This window comes from Stenella coeruleoalba (genome assembly GCF_951394435.1).
Source record: "Stenella coeruleoalba genome assembly, chromosome: 5".
Taxonomy (NCBI): domain Eukaryota; kingdom Metazoa; phylum Chordata; class Mammalia; order Artiodactyla; family Delphinidae; genus Stenella; species Stenella coeruleoalba.
In genome coordinates this window covers 16,496,658-16,516,663 of record NC_137150.1, presented here as the reverse complement: position 1 = coordinate 16,516,663, position 20,006 = coordinate 16,496,658, and the positions used below count along the sequence as shown (strand labels likewise).

At 35.9% G+C, this 20,006-nt stretch overlaps 1 long non-coding RNA gene across 2 annotated transcripts in view; it reads left to right on the top strand.

The window, feature by feature from the left end:
* LOC307186845 overlaps positions 1–20,006 on the top strand; it is a 294,281-nt gene that overhangs the window by 113,978 nt on the left and 160,297 nt on the right. For both annotated transcript variants that reach the window (XR_013828481.1, XR_013828482.1), the window contains exon 2: positions 10,882–10,938. This is a non-coding gene — a long non-coding RNA (uncharacterized lncRNA). The remainder of the gene's footprint in view (positions 1–10,881; positions 10,939–20,006) is intronic.

Sequence of the window (20,006 nt, the reverse complement as noted above, 5' to 3'; positions counted from 1 at the left end):
ATATGCCAGGTATAAGTCCTACAGAGAGAAATATAACAGGAATGAGGAATAAAGAACGTCTGAGATGAAAAATTACTATTTTAATCTAAATTATTATAACCTGTAAATTAAAATTACTCCTTTTGAAATTAGTAAAACTAACATTCTAATCTATGCATGTCTTCCTCCCTCCCACCCTCACCTGATCTTTGGTAACCATTCATCCTCTTCAAGCATTTCCATAACACATTAGAGGAAGCAAATAATATGTTTTATTTATTGTGCGTTTTTCTGACTTTTTTCAAGAAGGACATTTAGATTGTTTCAAAAACATTAATATATTATCAGAAGATAAACACCATGAGGAAATTTTCATAAAAGGAAAATAAAATGTGGTAAAACAAAATGAAAACATGCCATGAAGCCCTATACTGCTGCTAAAATTCCACCAATTTGGCTCTAAGCTTCTAGCAAACAAAGGAGAGGGAAATTAGCTATGAAATTCAGATAACCATGAAAGGAAATAAATCAAGTGATAGGGTAATATACAACCAGAATGTTGCCACAGCTGGTTCTCCTTAAGAGGACACTTCACAATGAAGTCAATAGCATCCCAACAGCATCTTTCTTCATAGAAGAGTTTCTAACTGAATGGATCCAAGTGTGGAGTGTAACCCTATGCTACTGGAGTTCATAGTTTTCTTGAGGGTTTCTACCACACACCCAGGGAAATATTACTACTTTAAGATACTGTCGTATATTCATCAATATGCAGCGTGTCACAAATTAAAAATACAGAGAAAGGAGAATGCACTGTGAGCAGACATCAGGAATTTTTTTTTTCTTGGAAAGACTAATTTAAACTTTGATTTTCTAGAACCTGGGATTAAAGGAGAAGAAAACACAAAAGTTATCCAAGGGCCAGGGAGGATGGCAGCATTAGATTGTAGGTCGAGTTCAATATGACTTGTTTTGGAGACAGTAAGGAAATCATATTGACTTGAGTAGAAGCTTAATTTTATAAAATAGTGAGAGAAGAGATTGAGACGGGAGATGCTCTAGTTGTAGAGGGTCACTTGAAAAGCATAGATTTGGTGCTTCAAGCTTCATGTTCTAAATTAGGGGTACATGGATATAATTCAGGAAATGGAAGAACCCCTTGAAATTGTATATGATTGTGAATGTAGGTACATACGTGGATTTATCTGGAAAAAGTGCCTGTCTTGTTAGCAATTTTCTGAAAAGGACCATAATCTCCTCAAACCAATACTTTGAAGCAACAACAAAAACGTATAAAATCATTGCCTTACATTCAGTGATTAGCCATGAACATTCTTTAATAAGGAGTGTTGCCAGGCTTTAATTGAAAACTTTGAGGCTACTACATAAATCTGTCTCTGTTTCTGATAAAGACAAATAAGCAAAATGTAACTAAAATATAAAATTATTGTAAGAAACTTGGCTTGGAAATCATGATTTGATGAACAAGCGAAGAAGAGAGCCCAGAGTTCTTTTTCTTTTGCTCGTGTGATATTAACAGCCACAACGCCCAAACGTTAGCAGATAGAATTCCTCACACCCTGCCCAGTCCTTCCTCCACTCAGCTTATTCTCCTTTATGGTTGAGTCAAGACTTTGTAGTCAGTTCCAATCTAGGGATTACGTGGTCACACTGGAATGTCACGCTCAGGTTCAGGAACACATAATGTCTAATAAAACCATGATTTTCCAATCCAGTGAGAATGATTTTCATTATTACATTTGTCACAAAATGAAATTATTGCCACATAATTTATAGATCGCCAACATATCGTCTACCAAGTAGAACTGAATTCTTCTTTTAGTAAGTCTAATGACCATAAGATATATGAAAAGGCAAACTTTTAAAGGCTTGGGGAAGTCGATGATAGCAATAAAAAGCAACAAAGTCAATATTAGGCAAACATAAGAAATAAAATGCACTAAAATTGTTTTTAGAATTCAGAAAGTGCAGTTTCTTTCAACCCAAAATCTCTAAGCATATAAAATCTCATGTAAATTAAAACTAATTTACTCTGCCAACTGGGTTTGTTTACTTTGGGGTATCTTACAATGTTCTTCCTCAAGTTTCCAATTACCAAAAAAAAAAAAAGAAAAAAGGCTAATTATCTTTAAATTAAGGCATATATGACAGCTGATTTTGCAGTAAACTCATGAAAACAAATTTGTGTTTTCCCATGGCAATACCACAAGATATGGAAATATCATAATATTGTTGTTAGATATAACCACATATTCCTGTAAGATGTAAAACTTTATCCTTCCTGATTACACATCACGCTAAAAACTTAACCATGATCTGTAAAACCTAGAACCTGGCTGAATACATTGTGTGTGCTCAGTGAAGACTGTTAGCTCATTTGAAATTTCCTGGTCTGCTCCTGTTTCCATAGAAGCTTGTTAAAACAAAGTAACTGGATACACTCATTGGTTCCCCAGCCATCCAAGGCCCCTCTCTGGCAATGATGCAGTGAAAGAGCTTCTGGAGGTATACTGTATGCGACTAAAAATGAAAACTAGATCCTTTTCTCCTAGGTTGTAGTACTATCAATACATCAGCCAGATGATAGTAAAAGTGGATCTATTCCCTCTTACTGTATTATCCAATACAACCCTTTTATGTTCTGCCTAAATGTTATTTTATGTCCAAAACCACTATATTTTATGTTGAATGGTTGGTATTACTGGTCAAGGCCCGTGATGGCTAACCTCTAGGGCATCTTGCTAATGAAATCTACTCCCTTCTTGATCAGTTCAGCCATATTCTTTCCTTAGCCTTTTCAATTTCTTAGATCTAAGAAATATGTGATATATGTATCACGTACATACACTATATACATATATATAGTGTATGCTTGTGTGTAAATCTCTCTCTCTCTCTCTCTCTCTCCCTTCCCCCCATATATATATAGAGAGAGAGAGACAGAGAGAAATGATAAGAAAGAAACATGTAAATAGGGTACAGCAAGCAAACCCACTCATTAAATCTTATATATTTCTCAACACCCTTGGGAAAATGTTTTGCCTTTTATGTGTCTGTTATTTTATTTCATATTTAGAAAAAAAAGGTCTGGGGAGGGGAGAATGTGGAATTTTTATTTATTGGGTACAGAGTTCCATTTTGCAAGATGAAAGAGTTCTGTGGAGGGATGGTAGTAATGGCAGCACAGCAGTGTGAATGTACTCATGCCACTGAAATGGACACTTTAAAAAGGTTAAGATGGTAAATTTTATGTTGCGTATTTTATCACAGTTTTTTTAAAAAAGATCTGTTCACTAATCTACTCTGGCCAAATATTTCTTCTATTAAATAAAATGTGGTTCATATTTAAGTATTAAAAAAAACATTTAATGGTTCCCCATGAACAAATTAACAACAACACAATGTAAATGACTTAGTGTAATTTTTCATGGCCTCTAGTCTGACTTCATTTCACTTCTCTGAGATCCTGTAACTGGCTTTTTAAGGCATAGCTTCTGGTTTTCCAAATACCTACTTGATTTACTTCATTCTACCAATCTTAGCTAGCTCATGCTCTTCCATCTTTTAGGTTCTCTTCCTTCTTATAAAAATCATTCTCGGGGGCTTCCCTGGTGGCACAGTGGTTGAGAGTCTGCCTGCCGATGCAGGGGACACGGGTTCGTGCCCTGGTCCGGGCGGCTGGACCAGTGAGCCATGGCCCGTGAGCCATGGCCGTTGAGCCTGCGCGTCCATAGCCTGTGCTCCGCAACGGGAGAGGCCACAACAGTGAGAGGCCGGCATACCACAGAAAAAAAAAAAATCATTCTCGGCTTCCAAGATCAAGGGAAAATGTTCCTTCTGCCCTTAAGCGTTATGGAATTCAGATAGCTCCAAATACTATCAGATTTCTAAATAAGCCCTAGATGCTACACACTTATACGACAAGTAATTTATCTACTTTTCCTTTGCTTACCTTTCATTACCAGTCACAGTATAGCTGGGCTCTCCAGGCAAACAAATCTATTGGAAAGAACAATCTATATAGTACTTTTCTATCTCTGTCTTTTTATCTCTTGATAGACTATTTTAAAAGTAGTAGGCACAGAAATGTTTGTTGACTACTTGTGTAATTATATGCTGTAAATATATCAAGATTCGTAACATGAGCACCTCTTTTTAGATACTACTCAGAAAGTTTAAAATGACAACCCTCATGACAGTACAGAAAGTTGAAGAACAAGCAAAGTAAGAATAAATTGTCTCTGTCCTACCTAAAAGCATTTTAAAAAATACTAGTTAAATTACAAAATAATCATTTTATAAAAATGAAGGCTTTGTCCATTTTAGACAACGAAATGATACATTTGGTAAATTTTGCACAATTGTTAATTGGAGGAAAATTCCAGAATCGTGGATGGTGCTATCAAATAAGAGCCTCCCCAAACTGATTAAGCTATGTCATAAATAAGTGGATTTACTCTGGCTCAGTGTTCGTTCTCTGCTGCTGTTATTCTGTGTTGCTCAGCCTTGGGCTTTGCATGGATATGATAAGCTAGTTTTTGTTAGAAAGTCAGATTATAGCCAGTAACTGTTGGACATTTTGGCTGATCTCTGGAGAAACCAATGTATGTGACTGGCATAAGTGTTGTTAATGAGAGCGGCTGGGAAAATTTGACATTTGGTGTGATTTTCTGGTTTGACATTAACCAAATTCAGCCCCATTCTTCTATTTCATGCTTATCGTTTGCAGTTTATAAAGATAATAATCACAGCATGCCTTCCCGAATTCTCCTTCCTTTCTGGCGGCAAAAGGAGTATATCCTTGTGCTGTGCCCTCTAGGCAAGAAGGCCAGGGATAGAATGCCTTCATCCTTTGTTAGTAGACTGTAAGTCAGGTTCTTCTTTCCCACCCATTTAGGTATATCACAGGACCCATTCTAACCAGAAAATTTGGGTGGGATATTATAATTTATTTTAAAAATTTTAACTGCAGCTATTGTAATAATTATAATGTATTTGGTTGGTACAAGCTTTAAAGTTACAGAAGGGCATTCAGTGGAATTTCTCCCTCCCACATAAGTGCCTTTCAAATACCTAATTCCTCAGGTGGTAACCCAGCTATCAGTTTCCTGTGTAACTTCCTAAAGATGTTCAGTACACAAATAAGGAAAATGTATATTTATTCTCATTTTGCCCTTTTATTTATACTAATCATAGCATCCTATACACATATCCACTTAATTTATCTTGAAGATTATTCCATTTAAATATATAAAGAATCGGGACTTCCCTGGTGGTCCAGTGGGTAAGACTCCACGCTCCCAATGCAGGGGGCCCGGTTTGATCTCTGGTCTGGGAACTAGATACCGCATGCATGCCGCAACTAAGAAGGCCACATGCTGCAACTAAGAGTCCACATGCTGCAGCTAAAAGATCCCGCATGCTGCAACCAAGACCCTGTGCAGCCAAAATAAATTTTTAAAAAATAATAAAATCTTAAAAAATAATAATAATTTAAAAAATGTATAAAGGATCATCTTATTATTTTTCTTTCTCATTCTTTTAAATTAAAGATTGTGTCATAAATACATGTCATGCATACATGTATGTGTATATATAGCATATTCATCTATATAGCCTATGAAAGGTACATAGAATAGTAATAAAATGAGTACTCATATATCTACCTCACGACTTGATATAGAATATTACCCATAAACTTAAAATCCATGTGCATCGCTCTCCAATCAAATTTCCTCTTTTTCATTGGGAGTTTTTTTTAGATTAAATTTTATATTTAACACTCTATTTTCTTTAATATCTTACCACAAGTGTATATATATGATTACTTATTTTCACATTACATGTGTTTGAGCAGTAATAAAAAAGAAATCATACTGCATGTATTTTTCCACAACATACTTTTTATATCAGTGTGTCATTCATCTATGTTAATGCACATAATGATAGTTCATTAATTTTCATCATTACATAGAGACTATATGGGATTGTCCATGCTCCTGTGGTAAAACATGAATTGTTTCCAATTTTTTGCTATTGTAAATAACAGCGCCATTAACTTTCCTATATAAGTCTCCTGCATGTGAGGTAGAGTTTCTCTACAAAATGTATCTAATAGTGGAAATGCTGAGTCATGGGGTGTGAGCACCATCAACTTTACTAGATGATACCAAATTGTTTTCCAAAGTGCTTATACGGATTTACACTGCTGCTACCACTTTTCTACATTCTTATGATACTTTTTAGCCTTTGCAAATCTGTGAGTATAAAATTGCATCTCATTTAATTCTCTTTTCTATTATTACAAATTAGGTCAGGAATCTTTTCACAGGTTTGTTGGTCATTGTGGGGTTTTTTCTCTTCTTGGAAATATATATTCATGTGCTATAACCGCAGAAGAGAGTGTAAAACATAGGCGCAATTTAAAGTATAATTATAAAGCAGACTCTTGTGTAACTACAATTCAGGTAAAATTCAAAACATTTCTAACTTTCCAGAAGCTCCCACATGTTCACTCCCAATCTTTCCTCATTCATCCTTCCAGCGGTAACAATTCTCATGGCTTTAATGTTAATAATTTTCTTGATATTTTATCGCTCATATATGTACTCCTAATCAGTAGAACTTAGTGGTGTCTATGAATAAATATTAGAAAAATGGAATTGTACCATATGCATCTTTTATGTCTTATTTTTCACATTACACACTTGTAAATATTTTCACATGTAACGCCAATTCAATCCTATTTAATGCTGTATAGGATTTCACAGAAGAAATATACCATAGTTACTTCCTCCATTCCATTCTTTTTAGACATTTTGGTTATTTCTAGCTTTAGCTATTTCAATCCTATATGAATTTTTTTTTTTTTTTGGCTGCACCGTGCAGGATCTTGGTTCCCTGACCAGGGGTCGAACTCATGCCCCCTACATTGGGAGTGTACAGTCTTAACCACTGCACCGCCAGGGAAGTCCATCAGTCCTATATGAACTTTTGATCTTTGCCAGTCTTATAAGAATAAAAAATGGCATATCAGTTTTGGTTTAATTAGCAGTTTTCATACTTGAAGGTGAAGTCTTTACATATGTTTAAGGACCATTTACAGCTCACTTTCTGTAAATTTTATGTTCATATTTGTATTTGTACTCTTTGCTCATTATCTGTTGGATTCTTGTTCATTTTCAAATTGATTTATATTGTCATTGTCTGTGATATGAGTTGGCAATATTATTTTTCTGTTTTTGGTCTTTTGACCTTGCAGTTTTTGTCATGGAGGAGAACTAAATAAAATAAAAATATTTCCTCTGGGTTGTATATCAATATTGGGAATGCTTCTGACTTGGGGTATTATGAATTGGCACTTTTATTGCTACTTGCTTTTTTTTTTTTTTTTTTTTTTTTTTGCGGTATGCGGCCCTCTCACTGTTGTGGCCTCTCCCGTTGCGGAGCACAGGCTCCGGATGTGCAGGCTCAGCAGCCATGGCTCACAGGCCCAGCCGCTCCACGGCATGTGGGATCTTCCCAGACTGGGGCACGAACCCATGTCCCCTGCATCAGCAGGCAGACTCTCAACCACTGTGCCACCAGGGAAGCCCACTACTTGCTTTTTTATCAAGTTCATTGTTACTTTTGTGCCCTCCCTAGAACTTACAAATACACAGGTTCAGGATATCTATGGCTATTTCCCTTATTTTCCTGTGTATCTGCTTTTGCTATCACGTGTAGCTCTAGAGTCCTGAATAAGATATACTCTTAGGCAACTGCACTCCATTTCTCTGATATTTAAACACATCACAGCATTCTTGGAGAAATTCTTCTCCTAATGGCATGGTTTATCTGAATTAAAGGAAAGAATAACCACAATTTCCTCAAAAGTCTAAATATTGTTAATAAATATTCTATGAACTGAAAAATAATCTGCTACAAAAAGCATCAAGTAATAAGACAGTAATTCCCCTCTCATTTGACATGATTGGGATAGGCAATTAGCCAATTAATCAAAAAAGAGGGGGTTATCATTTAAAAAGATATATCATTTAGATGTATTTAAAAATAACTTTATTTTGAAATAATTTCAAACAAGAATAGGAACTTCAAGCATAGTACAGGGAACTCCCATGTATATCATTAACTTAATCACTACAATATATTTGTTCAATATATAGGCCCTCAAACATAAGTAGCTAATCTTGTTGTTATTATAGTCATTCATTTAATTTTTCAGATTCCACATATAAGTGATAATATATGGTATTGAAAGACAGTATTTGTCTTTCTCTGTCTGACTTATTTCATGTAGCATAATACCCTTCAGTTTCATCCATATTGTTGCAAATGGCAAATTTTATTATTTTTTTATGGCTGAGTAGTATTCCACTGTGTGTGTGTATGTAAATATAAATATATGGGTCATTTAGACTTTTAAGCCTAATATATATACACATATATATGTGTATATATATATGAATGTACAGTCATTGAACAACATTTTGACTCATCACCAAGGACTTTCTTTTGAACATTGCTTGACAGATTAAAATTCGGTCATCTAACTGCAAATACCACACTCCTACAATAGCATCAACATTTCCCTGTTTGATTTATTCTTAAAGTGTGTGTGTGTGTGTGTGTGTGTGTGTGTGTGTGTGTGTGTGTGTGTGTGTTTTAAGCACTCTTAAGTGCCAGCCTCTTTTAGAATTTTCAACTTTATTCCAATCATTTATTCCTCATTCAAAAGCATTTATTCTATGCATGTGTTAAAGACTGGCCCACTGGCTATGATCATGCAAGATTATGTAGGCATCTATCAATGTGCAATATAGTAAGAATGAAGAATGATGGTTAATTCAGGGACTTGGTTAAATGGAATTAAATTAAGTACACTTCAATTGTATCTGCCCTGGAGAGTGATGGTTAATTCAGTGAGTTGATTAAGTGGAGATAGATTAAAACAGTTTAAATCACACCTGCCATTTTTACCTTTTTTAGGAGTGACAGACATATTTTCAAATCTTTTAGTTTCTCGATCTTTCATTTTTTTAAAGGCACTTTGTAACAATGTGAAGTTATAGCTATAATCTTGTTCTGGAAAGTGGATTTAAAATGATGTTGGCCAAAAACAAATCTGAGAAAATGGTAAAATACTTCTCCCTTCATACAATTGGCACTACTTGATCTAGGATGGGTTTTTCTAAAATATTTTCTGGTCTTTAGGTGACCTTTAGCTATAGACCAGCTGACAAGTTGACACGAAGGTTCAGGTTCCTTAATTAGGCACGTCACATTTCACTTGCTTTTGGTCTCACCTGGAAATCTGAGAAAATACCACCTCAGGGACAGGTGTAGGCCACTGGGTCCACTGAAAGATATATACCAGAAAGCAAGTGCTATTTGATATCTGTAAACATGACCATCGTCGTCCTCTTTATCATCATCAGAACTATCAGTTACTGAGCATACACTGTATGTCTGGCACTGTCCCCTGTGTTTTATTTTTTAAAAACCTGTAAGAACACTGGAAGGTGTAAATTATTGTTCATATTTTGCAGATGGGGGAAAGCTCAGTCAGGTATCATTTCATGAAAGGCAGACACTTAACATTTGAAAACAAGGTTAATAATGGTCTTGTCTAACTCTTTACCATTCAGTAGAAACTTTTTCACCAACATACCCTCTGTTAGTCAAAAATCTGGTTTAAAGTAACAGAAATCAACTTGAGTCAGCTTAATCAAAAAATAAGAATTAATGTATGGGATATAAATTCATTTCATGAATCAGTCAGAGTAACCAGTCAGATGTCAGGTAGGGACTAATATCAGCAATTGGAAAGTCAGCAGAAATCCAATCTCTATCTCATGTCCTTTTTACATTATTTTGCTTCATTCTCATACCATCATCTCCTACCCCCTCTCTGTCCTGGAACCTCATGAGTTAAATGGCTATAGTTCCAGCCACATACAGAAATTGGATCCTACTTTCTAATTCCCTGGAAGGAGAATCTGAATCTGATTGGCCCAGCTTATGACATGTCAGCTGTTCACTACTGATAAATCAGTGGGGGTGGGGAGAAAGGTTACACATTACTAACATAATAGGAGGGTACATCTCATCCCTGGAAAGGCAGGGGCAATTCTCATAAAAGAGGTCTAGCAAAGACTGCCAGGAGCTCACAATATAGATAAAAATCTATATTTTCTTCTTGGAACACCATTGGACTATATGTCTCCGTCTACTTTATAGCTGAGTATAGCAGAGTGACTGAGTTTTCATCATAGAGTGACTGAAAATGACATGTGCCAATTTAAGACACAGGCCCTTATAAAACTTATATATGTTTCCTTTCTTTTAGGGCTGACTGGAATAGGGTGACCTTGGAAGCTATATTTTTAAGTTAGCAGAACTTCTGCAGCCTGGATTTCTAATTGACTAGGTGGAATAGGGCTGCTTTGCCAAACTTCCCAAACTACTCACTAGTGTTACTTGGAAGAAATAAGCTTTTAGCATATTTAAGTAATGCATTTTGGGGTCTAACTTTTATACCAGCAAGTAGGTCTTTCCTAACTCATGCCATAGGAGAGGCTCATGGGCTGAAAAGATAACCCAGTAGATATTTTCTGTACACCTCCACTGTGAAGAATGAAACAGGACTCACAGGAGAACTATGAATAAACTGCAAAAATGAAATTTACTTGAAGCCACCTATTTAATCTCAAATACTTATTTTATCATATCTATACAATGACTTTGTATGCACCTCACTAACTGTAATCATGATTATAGTTGAAATCCTATATTATCCATTGCTTAGATTCATTTTGCTTGGTTCACTCTTAATCATATATTGAGGGGATAGAATCTAGTTGTTTTCCTTTTCTCCTTTAGGGAATGCTTTCCAGAGACAACTCATGGTCAAAATGTATATGAGATTGTTCTAAAACAGTGAGTTTATATTTTTGTACATAATTCTATATGTAACAATAGAAATTCCAAGTTAATTCAGCACAGACATTGTCCCAAAGGGGATTACTGTCTACTTGAGCAAAAGAGACAGCACTACAATGATTAAAGAGCAATATAAAGTTTTTTAAGTGGCACTATATCCCACTTTATTAAAATAAATACCTTTTTAGATTAATATGTTACATGTATTTTATATATACAGTATATATAATGTATATACATATATAATATATATAGTATATATAATGTATATACATATATATACATATATATATATACACACACACACACAAATACATATATCTCAGAAATGACTGGAGAATTAGTCTTCCAAATATTAATAGTGTTATGTCATTGTGATGAGATTACAAGTAATATTTAATGTGTTTTTTTCTGTTCTCTATTTTCTATTCTCTAGTCATCTTTTATATTCTCTATTTTTCTTCTTTAACAAATTCATATTATGTATATAATAAAGAAGATTTTAATGGAAAAATATGTGAGCAAGGAGGGGATTTCTGTTCATTGCCTATGAGTTAATTCTAAAGTATTTTAAAAAGAGAGGTCAAGGAAAATATCAAGAGGCAAGCTGTGTTTATTTTGCAATAGAGAGAAGGGGTAAAGGGAGATAAGAAGGAAATTAATGGAACAACCACACCTAAGAACTCTTTAAATATTTGGACAAGGACTACAGTCCGTGGGAAGTTATTACATTCATGAATACATATTAAGATTTTAATACTAGGTTAACTTAAAAGACAGTTTATTCTCTGGGAGCTGAGGTTCTTTTTACAAGTCACATGGATCTTTTGTATATTACTCTGGCCCATGAGAGGGCAGACCACCACACATAAAGAAATTTAACTTGACCTTTAAAAGAAATAACACCTATGGCATGACCAAGTCCTTACAAAAGGAAATGGCAACTCATCCTCAAAATATGTGTTGTTCTTTTCTCTCAATATTTTCCATTCCCATTTGTAGCCATCTTCAAACACAGATGCTCTGTTCTGAATAAATTATTACTGTAATAACTTTGGTGCCATGATTATTCTTCCTAAAAGGTTTGCATTTATTCTTAGATTAGATCTTTTCTTCTTAGTAGTGAATCCCTTTTAAAACGAAAGTTTGCTGCTTCTTATAAGGGAAACAAACAAAAAGAAATAACTGTAGAAATTATACTTTTAAGTCATATACTTTTAGGCAAGCAATGAAATGAATGCCAAAGTTGTTTATTTAAAAGAGAGGGAATGATTGTATGGACATGAATAATCTATAGTACACTGAAATTAAACTCCTTGTAGAGAAAAGTTAAACCTATCTCCAAACTATATAATGATTTAATATTATTAAATATATGTTTTAACATTTGAGACTATTTGTTTAATATGAACATGAATAATCTATAGTACACTGAAATTAAACTCCTTGTAGAGAAAAGTTAAACCTATCTCCAAACTATATAATGATTTAATATTATTAAATATATGTTTTAACATTTGAAACAATTTATTTGTTTAAAAAAAATTTAACAGGTGAATTATCACCATGTTAAATTTTTTGAAAGTACCAAATGACTTCACTAAATGTAGCACAGATGAGAACTTGAATATAAAATGGTTTAGTAAATATATCCTATTATATTTTGAGTGCGTCACTAAAATTCACTAAGAATTCATCATAATCTATTGTGTCCTTTTACCATCTGGTTTAAACAGTGTTTGAGGCCAAATCCTAAAGTACAAAATGTCAGGTTGATATTTAAAATAAGTTCAACGTTTTAAAAGTTATCCAAAAACTTATTTGCCTTTGCTTTTCTCATTCTCTGTTTAATGAACTGATATTAAAATAAGGGCTTATCTTTATTAAGATAAGAGCTTAAAAATTACAAACAAATTAACATAGAACTAAAGTCTGAAATTAATAGGAATTGAAGGAAGACTGGCCTTCAGGACATTTATTTTTCCAGAGTTTTAGTATCTACTCTTCTGCCAGAAGATACTAAACTAGTAACTGAACAAATTACTCCAAAAGTTTTAGGTTGTATTATGGTAATTTTCAAAACAATGAAAAAATTTATAGGAACAAGTTAATATTCTCCTAAGCCCCAAAGAGATTAAAAATGTGTTGACATATTTAGTTAGGTCATAAAGCTTTAAGTCAGTGATTACATTGACTGAAACTGTTATTTCCCAAAGATTGGATAAAAATGACTCTCACTCATTATACTCCAGAATCATTACTTATATCTCTTATTTTATGTTATATTAGACAATTTTTTAAAATCTCATATCCACATGATTTCATGCTTGAAAAACATTTCTGAGATGGGAATTTTTTAAATAAATAGGATTAACTTTGAACTTCAAATAGGAAAAATAAGCCTCAATTCAGCTGTTCTCCACCTCTGGGTGTGGTTCAGAAGTCACAAAAAAGTACAGCCAGCTCAAAATGCTTGATTTATGACCCATTTCATTGAGTTTTGGTGACTTATTTAAAGCATAAAACAAATCCTTTCATTATCTTTTCATGTAGTTTGATAACTTTAGCAATAAAAAGGTGGACATGTATACTAAGGTGGTCTGAGAATGCTTATTAGCAGGAAACAAAGGAAGCTAAATACCTAGTTACCAAGATTTACAGCTGATGAGTTTGTTTAGCCAGTCTAAAATGTTCGGCTTTTTACATTTATTCATACATTTGGGAACTAGATGGCCTTCCCCCTGTCCTGCCTCCACAGAAATTAAAACATGTCACCTGTTATAGATTTTTAATCTTCCTACATTTATCAGCAATTTATCAAACATTTATCAAACAATTATACCATTTAAAGTCTGAAGGAATCTTAAAGTTCCTTTCTCTAATTTTGCAGATAGGAAACTAATGTCCTGGAAGAATGCAAAATTTCATTCTGTGGGCTGAACCAAGAATTTTTCATATTAAAATCAGACACACTTAAATCATAGTCATTTGTTTAGTAATAAAGAATTCAAAGAAACTCAGTGTGAGCACTGTCACAAGGACGAACGATCAGGCCATAGGAAGGCAGACATGGTTAGCTAGTCCATTAGCCATCTGGTTACCCGCAGGTCCCACCCATGACCAGCCACATTCCCCAAGCTTGAGACATGTCTTGTTTCATGATGAAAGAGGAGCTGTGAGTCTAACGGTTGAGGAAATTGTGGAGAAGAGCTATTCTCAGTTACCTGTATTGGGAGTCCTACCCAAGTGTTATCTGATAGAAATGTAATCTGAGTCATGAATAGAATTTTAAATTCCTACTAGCCTCATTACAAAAAAGTAGAAACAGGTGAAAATATTTTTGTTTTAATTTTTATTGGAGTATAGTTGATTTACAATGTTTTGTTAGTTTCTGCTGTACAGCAAAGTGAATCAGTTATACATATACAAATATCCATGCTTTTTTAGATTCTTTTCCCATGTAGGTCATTACAGAGTATTGAGTTCCCTGTGCTATACAGGAAGTCCTTATTAGTCCTATTTTATATATAGTAGAGTGTATATGTCAGTCCCAATCTCCCAATATCCCTCCCCGGCCACTTGAAAATATGTTTTAAAATATATTTTGTTTAACCCAATACATCCAAAATATCATTATTTCAACATGCAATCATTATAAAAAATTGTTAATAAAATATTTTACATTATTTTTTCCATATTATCTTTAAACCTAGGGTGTATTTTACACTCACAGCTCATCTCCATTCAGACTAGTGGCTAGCGTAATAGCCAGTTTGACACCAACCCTCCCTCCTTCACTTACCTGTACAAACTCTAAATAAAAAGAACCAATTAAATAATTATGAAATTCAAGAATAGTTTAACATGATAAGTACAAGTAAGCTGATGGTCAGTTTTTGGTTTTGTTTTTTTGCGGTACGCGGGCCTCTCACTGCTGTGGGCTCTCGTTGCGGAGCACAGGCTCTGGACGCGCAGGCTCAGCGGCCATGGCTCACAGGCCCAGCTGCTCCACGGCATGTGGGATCTTCCCGGACCGGGGCACGAAGCCGTGTCCCCTGCATTGGCAGGCGGACTCTCAACCACTGCAACACCAGGGAAGCCCTGATGGTCAGTTTTTAGGCCACTAGAGTACAGTAGTTTCGTGTGCCTAAGTTCTAAAGCCAAATTGCTTAGGTTCAAAACCTCCTCGCTCTGCACTCATTATTACATGTCCTTGGGCACCTAGTTAACCTCCTTGTGCTTTGGTTTCTTCGTCTACAGAATAGCGGAAATAGAATATTACCTCCCCATAGGGTTACTGTGGGATTAAGTAAGTCAGTATGCCTAAAAGCAAACAGAAGAGTGCTGGGAAATGTAAGTATTCTGCAGATGTTGGCAACAATTATTATTATTACTTCTTTAGAACAATGATTTTCAAAGTGTATTCCATGGACCATCAGCATCAGCATTACCTGCAAACTTGTTACAAATGCAGAGCTACTGCTTGAGAATCTTCATTTTAATGAGATTCCCAGATGATTCATATGCACATTAAAATATGGGAAGGAATGTCCTAGAGGTTAAGAAGACAGATTATAAAAATGACACATATGACATCTGGGAATTATAGTTAATGCTTCAATTTTCAAAGAGAAAAACTGGTTTATTAGTCAGGGCTCTCCAGAGAAATAGAACCAATAGGAGAGAGAGAAAGAGATTGATTTATTAAAAGGTATTGGCTCATGTGAGTGATTATGGAGGCTGAGAAGTCCCACAGTCAGCCCTCTGCAAGCTGGAGACCCAGGAAAGTGGGTGGTGTAGTTGGAAGTTCTGAAAGCCTGAGATCCAGTGGTGTCGATTCCAACCCAGGTCTGAAAGTCTGCACCAAGGGCAGAAGACTGATGTCCCAACTCAAACAGTGAGGCTGAGTCAGAGACAGACACAGAGGCAGAGCATATCCACCCTTCTCCCACCTTTGGGTTCTACTCAGCCCTTCCCACATTGGGGAGGTCAATCTGCTTTACTCAGTCTACCAATTCAAATGCTAATCCCTCCTTGAAACACCCTCACAAACACATCCAGCAAAAATGTTTAACCAGCTATCTGGGCATCCCATGATCCAGTCAAGTTGACACATCAATTAACTGTCACACTGGGAAAAATGGAGAGATTAAGTAGGTGACAAGCTGTAAAAATATCAAAATACAAAAAGGAAGTTTGGCATAGAGACAAAGTAAAAACCCAAGGAATTCTAACTATGACAATCAACTTCCTTTTTAATGATTCATCACCACCAGAAAGATGAATTCATTGTAGCAGAAGAAATCAAAGGTGGAAATAGATGTCGCACATCAGGGTTTTTCTGTGTCTCACAGCCCTCCCTGGTTAACAGCTCACATTTGCAGAGCAATTAGTTGGAGCCTCTTAACAGCCCAGTGAAGATGTTCAAGCAGGTGATTTCTCCTCGGTTGATAAATTGAGAGGCTGTGACCTGGAGGAATCGTGACTTTCCTACATTACAGGGAATTAAATGGCAGATCTAAAATTGGTATCACGGACATTTTCTCTGTCAGATCCTCATATCACATAGTTTATACAGGATAGTAATACTCATATTAGTATTATTATGACCTTGGATGCCACAATGTAGTCAATGCCCCAATACTAGTCCTTTTATGAGTCCTACGCACTTGCTGGTTTTTCGGGGGCTCCACTGATGCTTTTCCTGATGTGATTGATACTGCAAGCCTCGTCCTCCCTGTCACTTGCCAGTGGGCTGTCCACCCCATTGACTCTTGCTGCTGGGTTATTCTCACTTCTCCTGTGACAGCCATCTTGTGGTACCCGCAAGACGCCTAAAGTCCAGCTGCCTTGGGCAGTCTCTACCAACAAGATCTCATAGATCTATTCCACTTCAACCCATGGGCCTGCAGATTGATCCAGCTTTGCCGCCTTTTCCCTACCCCACTTCTCTGTAACCTGCAGCATCAACACCAATGTCTGATCCAGGGCTAAGTAGTGGCTTTCACATCAAAAAAAAAAAAAAAAGTCATTCATTCCAGATCTAGTGGTGGAACAGATCCTGCACCATAGTTGTATAGAAAGCAGAGAAACAATGCACCCATTACCAATACTCTATGAATGAAGAAAGGAAGGGATAGTTATGCCCTCTTGAGGTCTGCGCACCCCTAAATTTTTGCTATTTCTCTACTTTTGGTATCTCTTCCTCTTAGTATAGTTGCCATTCCAGCACTGCTTGTTTTAGCAAAATTTTATTCTGGAGTCTAAACCCTTTTATTCTTAGCCTTGAACTGTTTTCAGAGAAAGCCGACAATAGAATCATGAACCCCAGGAGATCATGAAAAGTTCTCAATAATCTTCACTTTCTCCCATTATCATAGCAAATACCCAAATCACAAAGAATTAAAAATCTAGAAATTTAAGTATAAATGGGAAAAATGTTTTATTTTTCAATAATATATACTGAATTAACAGGTACAAATATTGATAAATGAAGACTAACCCTATGCTGAGGGCAAAATACTTTATTCAGCTGATTAAGAATTCCAGAAATAAAACTGAGAAAGAAAACTAATACTTGCTCTAATCTATCTAATCTAATCTAATCTAATAGTTGCTTGAATCTTTTGTTTCACAAGGTTTTGGAAGGAGACGATAGAAGTTCTAAAGCCAGACAGCTACTATCATCATCAACTTTAGAGATTATTGTTATTATTATCTCCATTTTATGGATGAGGAATATGAGGCTTAGAAGTAATGTTCTTGATCAAGGTTCTATGAAAAGCAGAATCTCTTGGATTATGACAATAATTAAAAGAATCTTGATATTGACTCATATTAAAGATATCCATGGTATTTATACAATCTCAGTTTCAAATAAAAAAACATATCAGTTTTTCTGTACATTTGCCAAAATTAGGTGACTATTGTGTAAGAGTAGCAATAGATCCAGCTACTTATGTATGTCCAGGGTCACATGCTGTCAAACATCAACACCAAAGAGATGAATTCCAGATAAAAATGGGAGGAAGCCAAGTTGGATATGTTTCACAAAAAAAACCCAAGCAGATTTCCTTGGTGCCAAGATACTTGGCAGCCTTCTGATGCATGACTGCTTCTCCTTCCTATTTCTCTCACTTCATCCCATATCATAGTAGCCTTATAAAAGCCTAAGCAAGTGTCTGAGCATTAAATTACAAATTGTAAATCAGCTCATGAGATCTGAGCAGAGATTATCTTAAAATAACAGCATGGCATCCAGGCTTTTCAAGGCCTGACTGTACACTATGTACTGAATCTCCCAGAATTAGTGTTGGCCAGCCTTGGAAGTAAAGAAGAAAGAGAAGGGTAAGTGTGGAGAAGAATGGAAAAGAGAGAAGAGAAAGGGGTGAAAGAGAAGTTGTTGGGTCTGCCTGTCCAAACGTGGTCCAAGGGAGAGGATATCTTCCAGGCCAACTGTCCATCTGACAACAATATCTCTTGTGATGACAGATTCCTTAGAAAAACGTTTATAACCTGTCTTTTATAATTTGCTTAAATGGAGAAATAAGTAAGTAGGACAATACCCTGTCCTGTAATTATCCTAGGTACCTAAAATATATGGTTCTGATTAAATTAATTAATTGTATTCTGGTTTACATACCTCAGCCTCTTGTGAATTAGAGTGAGTAACCAATTCTTCTGGCCATGCTAAATCTAGGACAGTGTTAAGAACCTATATCACATTAGTAAGTATCAGGGCTGGAACCAGGACCATTGTTTTTCAAACTTAGGCTGATCCTGCACCAGTGGTTCCTAATTTTTTTTTAATTCAAGGACCCCTTTGAAAATCTGATGAAAACCAGAAGTGCACATATGCATAGACATCAAAAAAAAAAAAAAGACTATCATTTCAAGAGATTCATAGAGCTTGAAGCTTATCCATGGACTTTAACTTAAGAACTTTCCATCCTCAAAAGACTTGCAGTCTGACTTAGTAAAAGATAATCACAAAAATATTCATAGAATAACTACAGAATGCTGTATTTCTCTCTCTCTCTCTCTCTCTCTCTCACACACACACACACACACACACGTGCACACACACACACACAGAAAAATCCACTCTAAGGAGGAAACTGGAGGTCCCCTTTGTTTAAATTAGCATAGTGATGGTTTTGTGTGTGTGCACATTTGGAGATAGATTTAATTGCTCTGCCCAATAAAGGAAAGAGGAGATACCTGGAAGGAAGAATCTTGAGGTTATTGGCCTCTGTGAAGAAAGAACAGAAAAACAGAATCCCAGTAGCATGGGGGCAGAAAGAAAGGTCTGGAGCAGAGCCTGGTCCTTGGCAGCCTGAGCTAAGTTAGGGTGAGGCAGCAAACAATTTCACAACTCAGTGCTTTAGGTGTCTTAACACAATGAAGGGTTTTTTTCCCACAAATCACCCCATGGGTCTGAGCAGCTATCCAGGTCAATTGCCTTTTTAAGTGGATACTCAGCAAACCAGTCCACTTCCATCTTTTGTCTCTACCCTCAAAACCTAAGGCTTTCTCATGATTGCTGTAGCTGGGGAAGAGAGAGAGCAGACGGTCTCATATCTGCAATAAGCACATTTCACTTCTATCACAGCCTCTTGACTGAAACTAGTCACATGCTCCCACCCAATGCAAGGGGGCTGGGAAGTAAGGATTTCCAGATGTCCAGAATGAGAGGAAAACCTGATATTAGTGAGTTCCAGAAATGTCTAGTACAAGACGTGTCTAATAGAGGAGTTCGTAATTTGTTTGTTGGGGGTGTCCGTTAAATTTCTCACTTGTCTCCCCTATGAAATCCTTAAGAAAATACTCCTCTCATTCTTTCCAGGGACTCAAAGAGGTGCTGAGCTCTGCATATCCGTGGGGCACAAACTAGGTACAGAAAGCCCCACTCTGTAGCTACAGTTAGAGTATTGATGATAGAGTGCTATGAGACAGGCAGCTTCCCATGGTGGAAAAGAACTGCCTGGCTTCCGATCCAGGCTACATTCTACAGTTCTAAGAAAGTTAAGTGATGTGCCTGTCTGTAAAATGAGTAAGCTGGATTT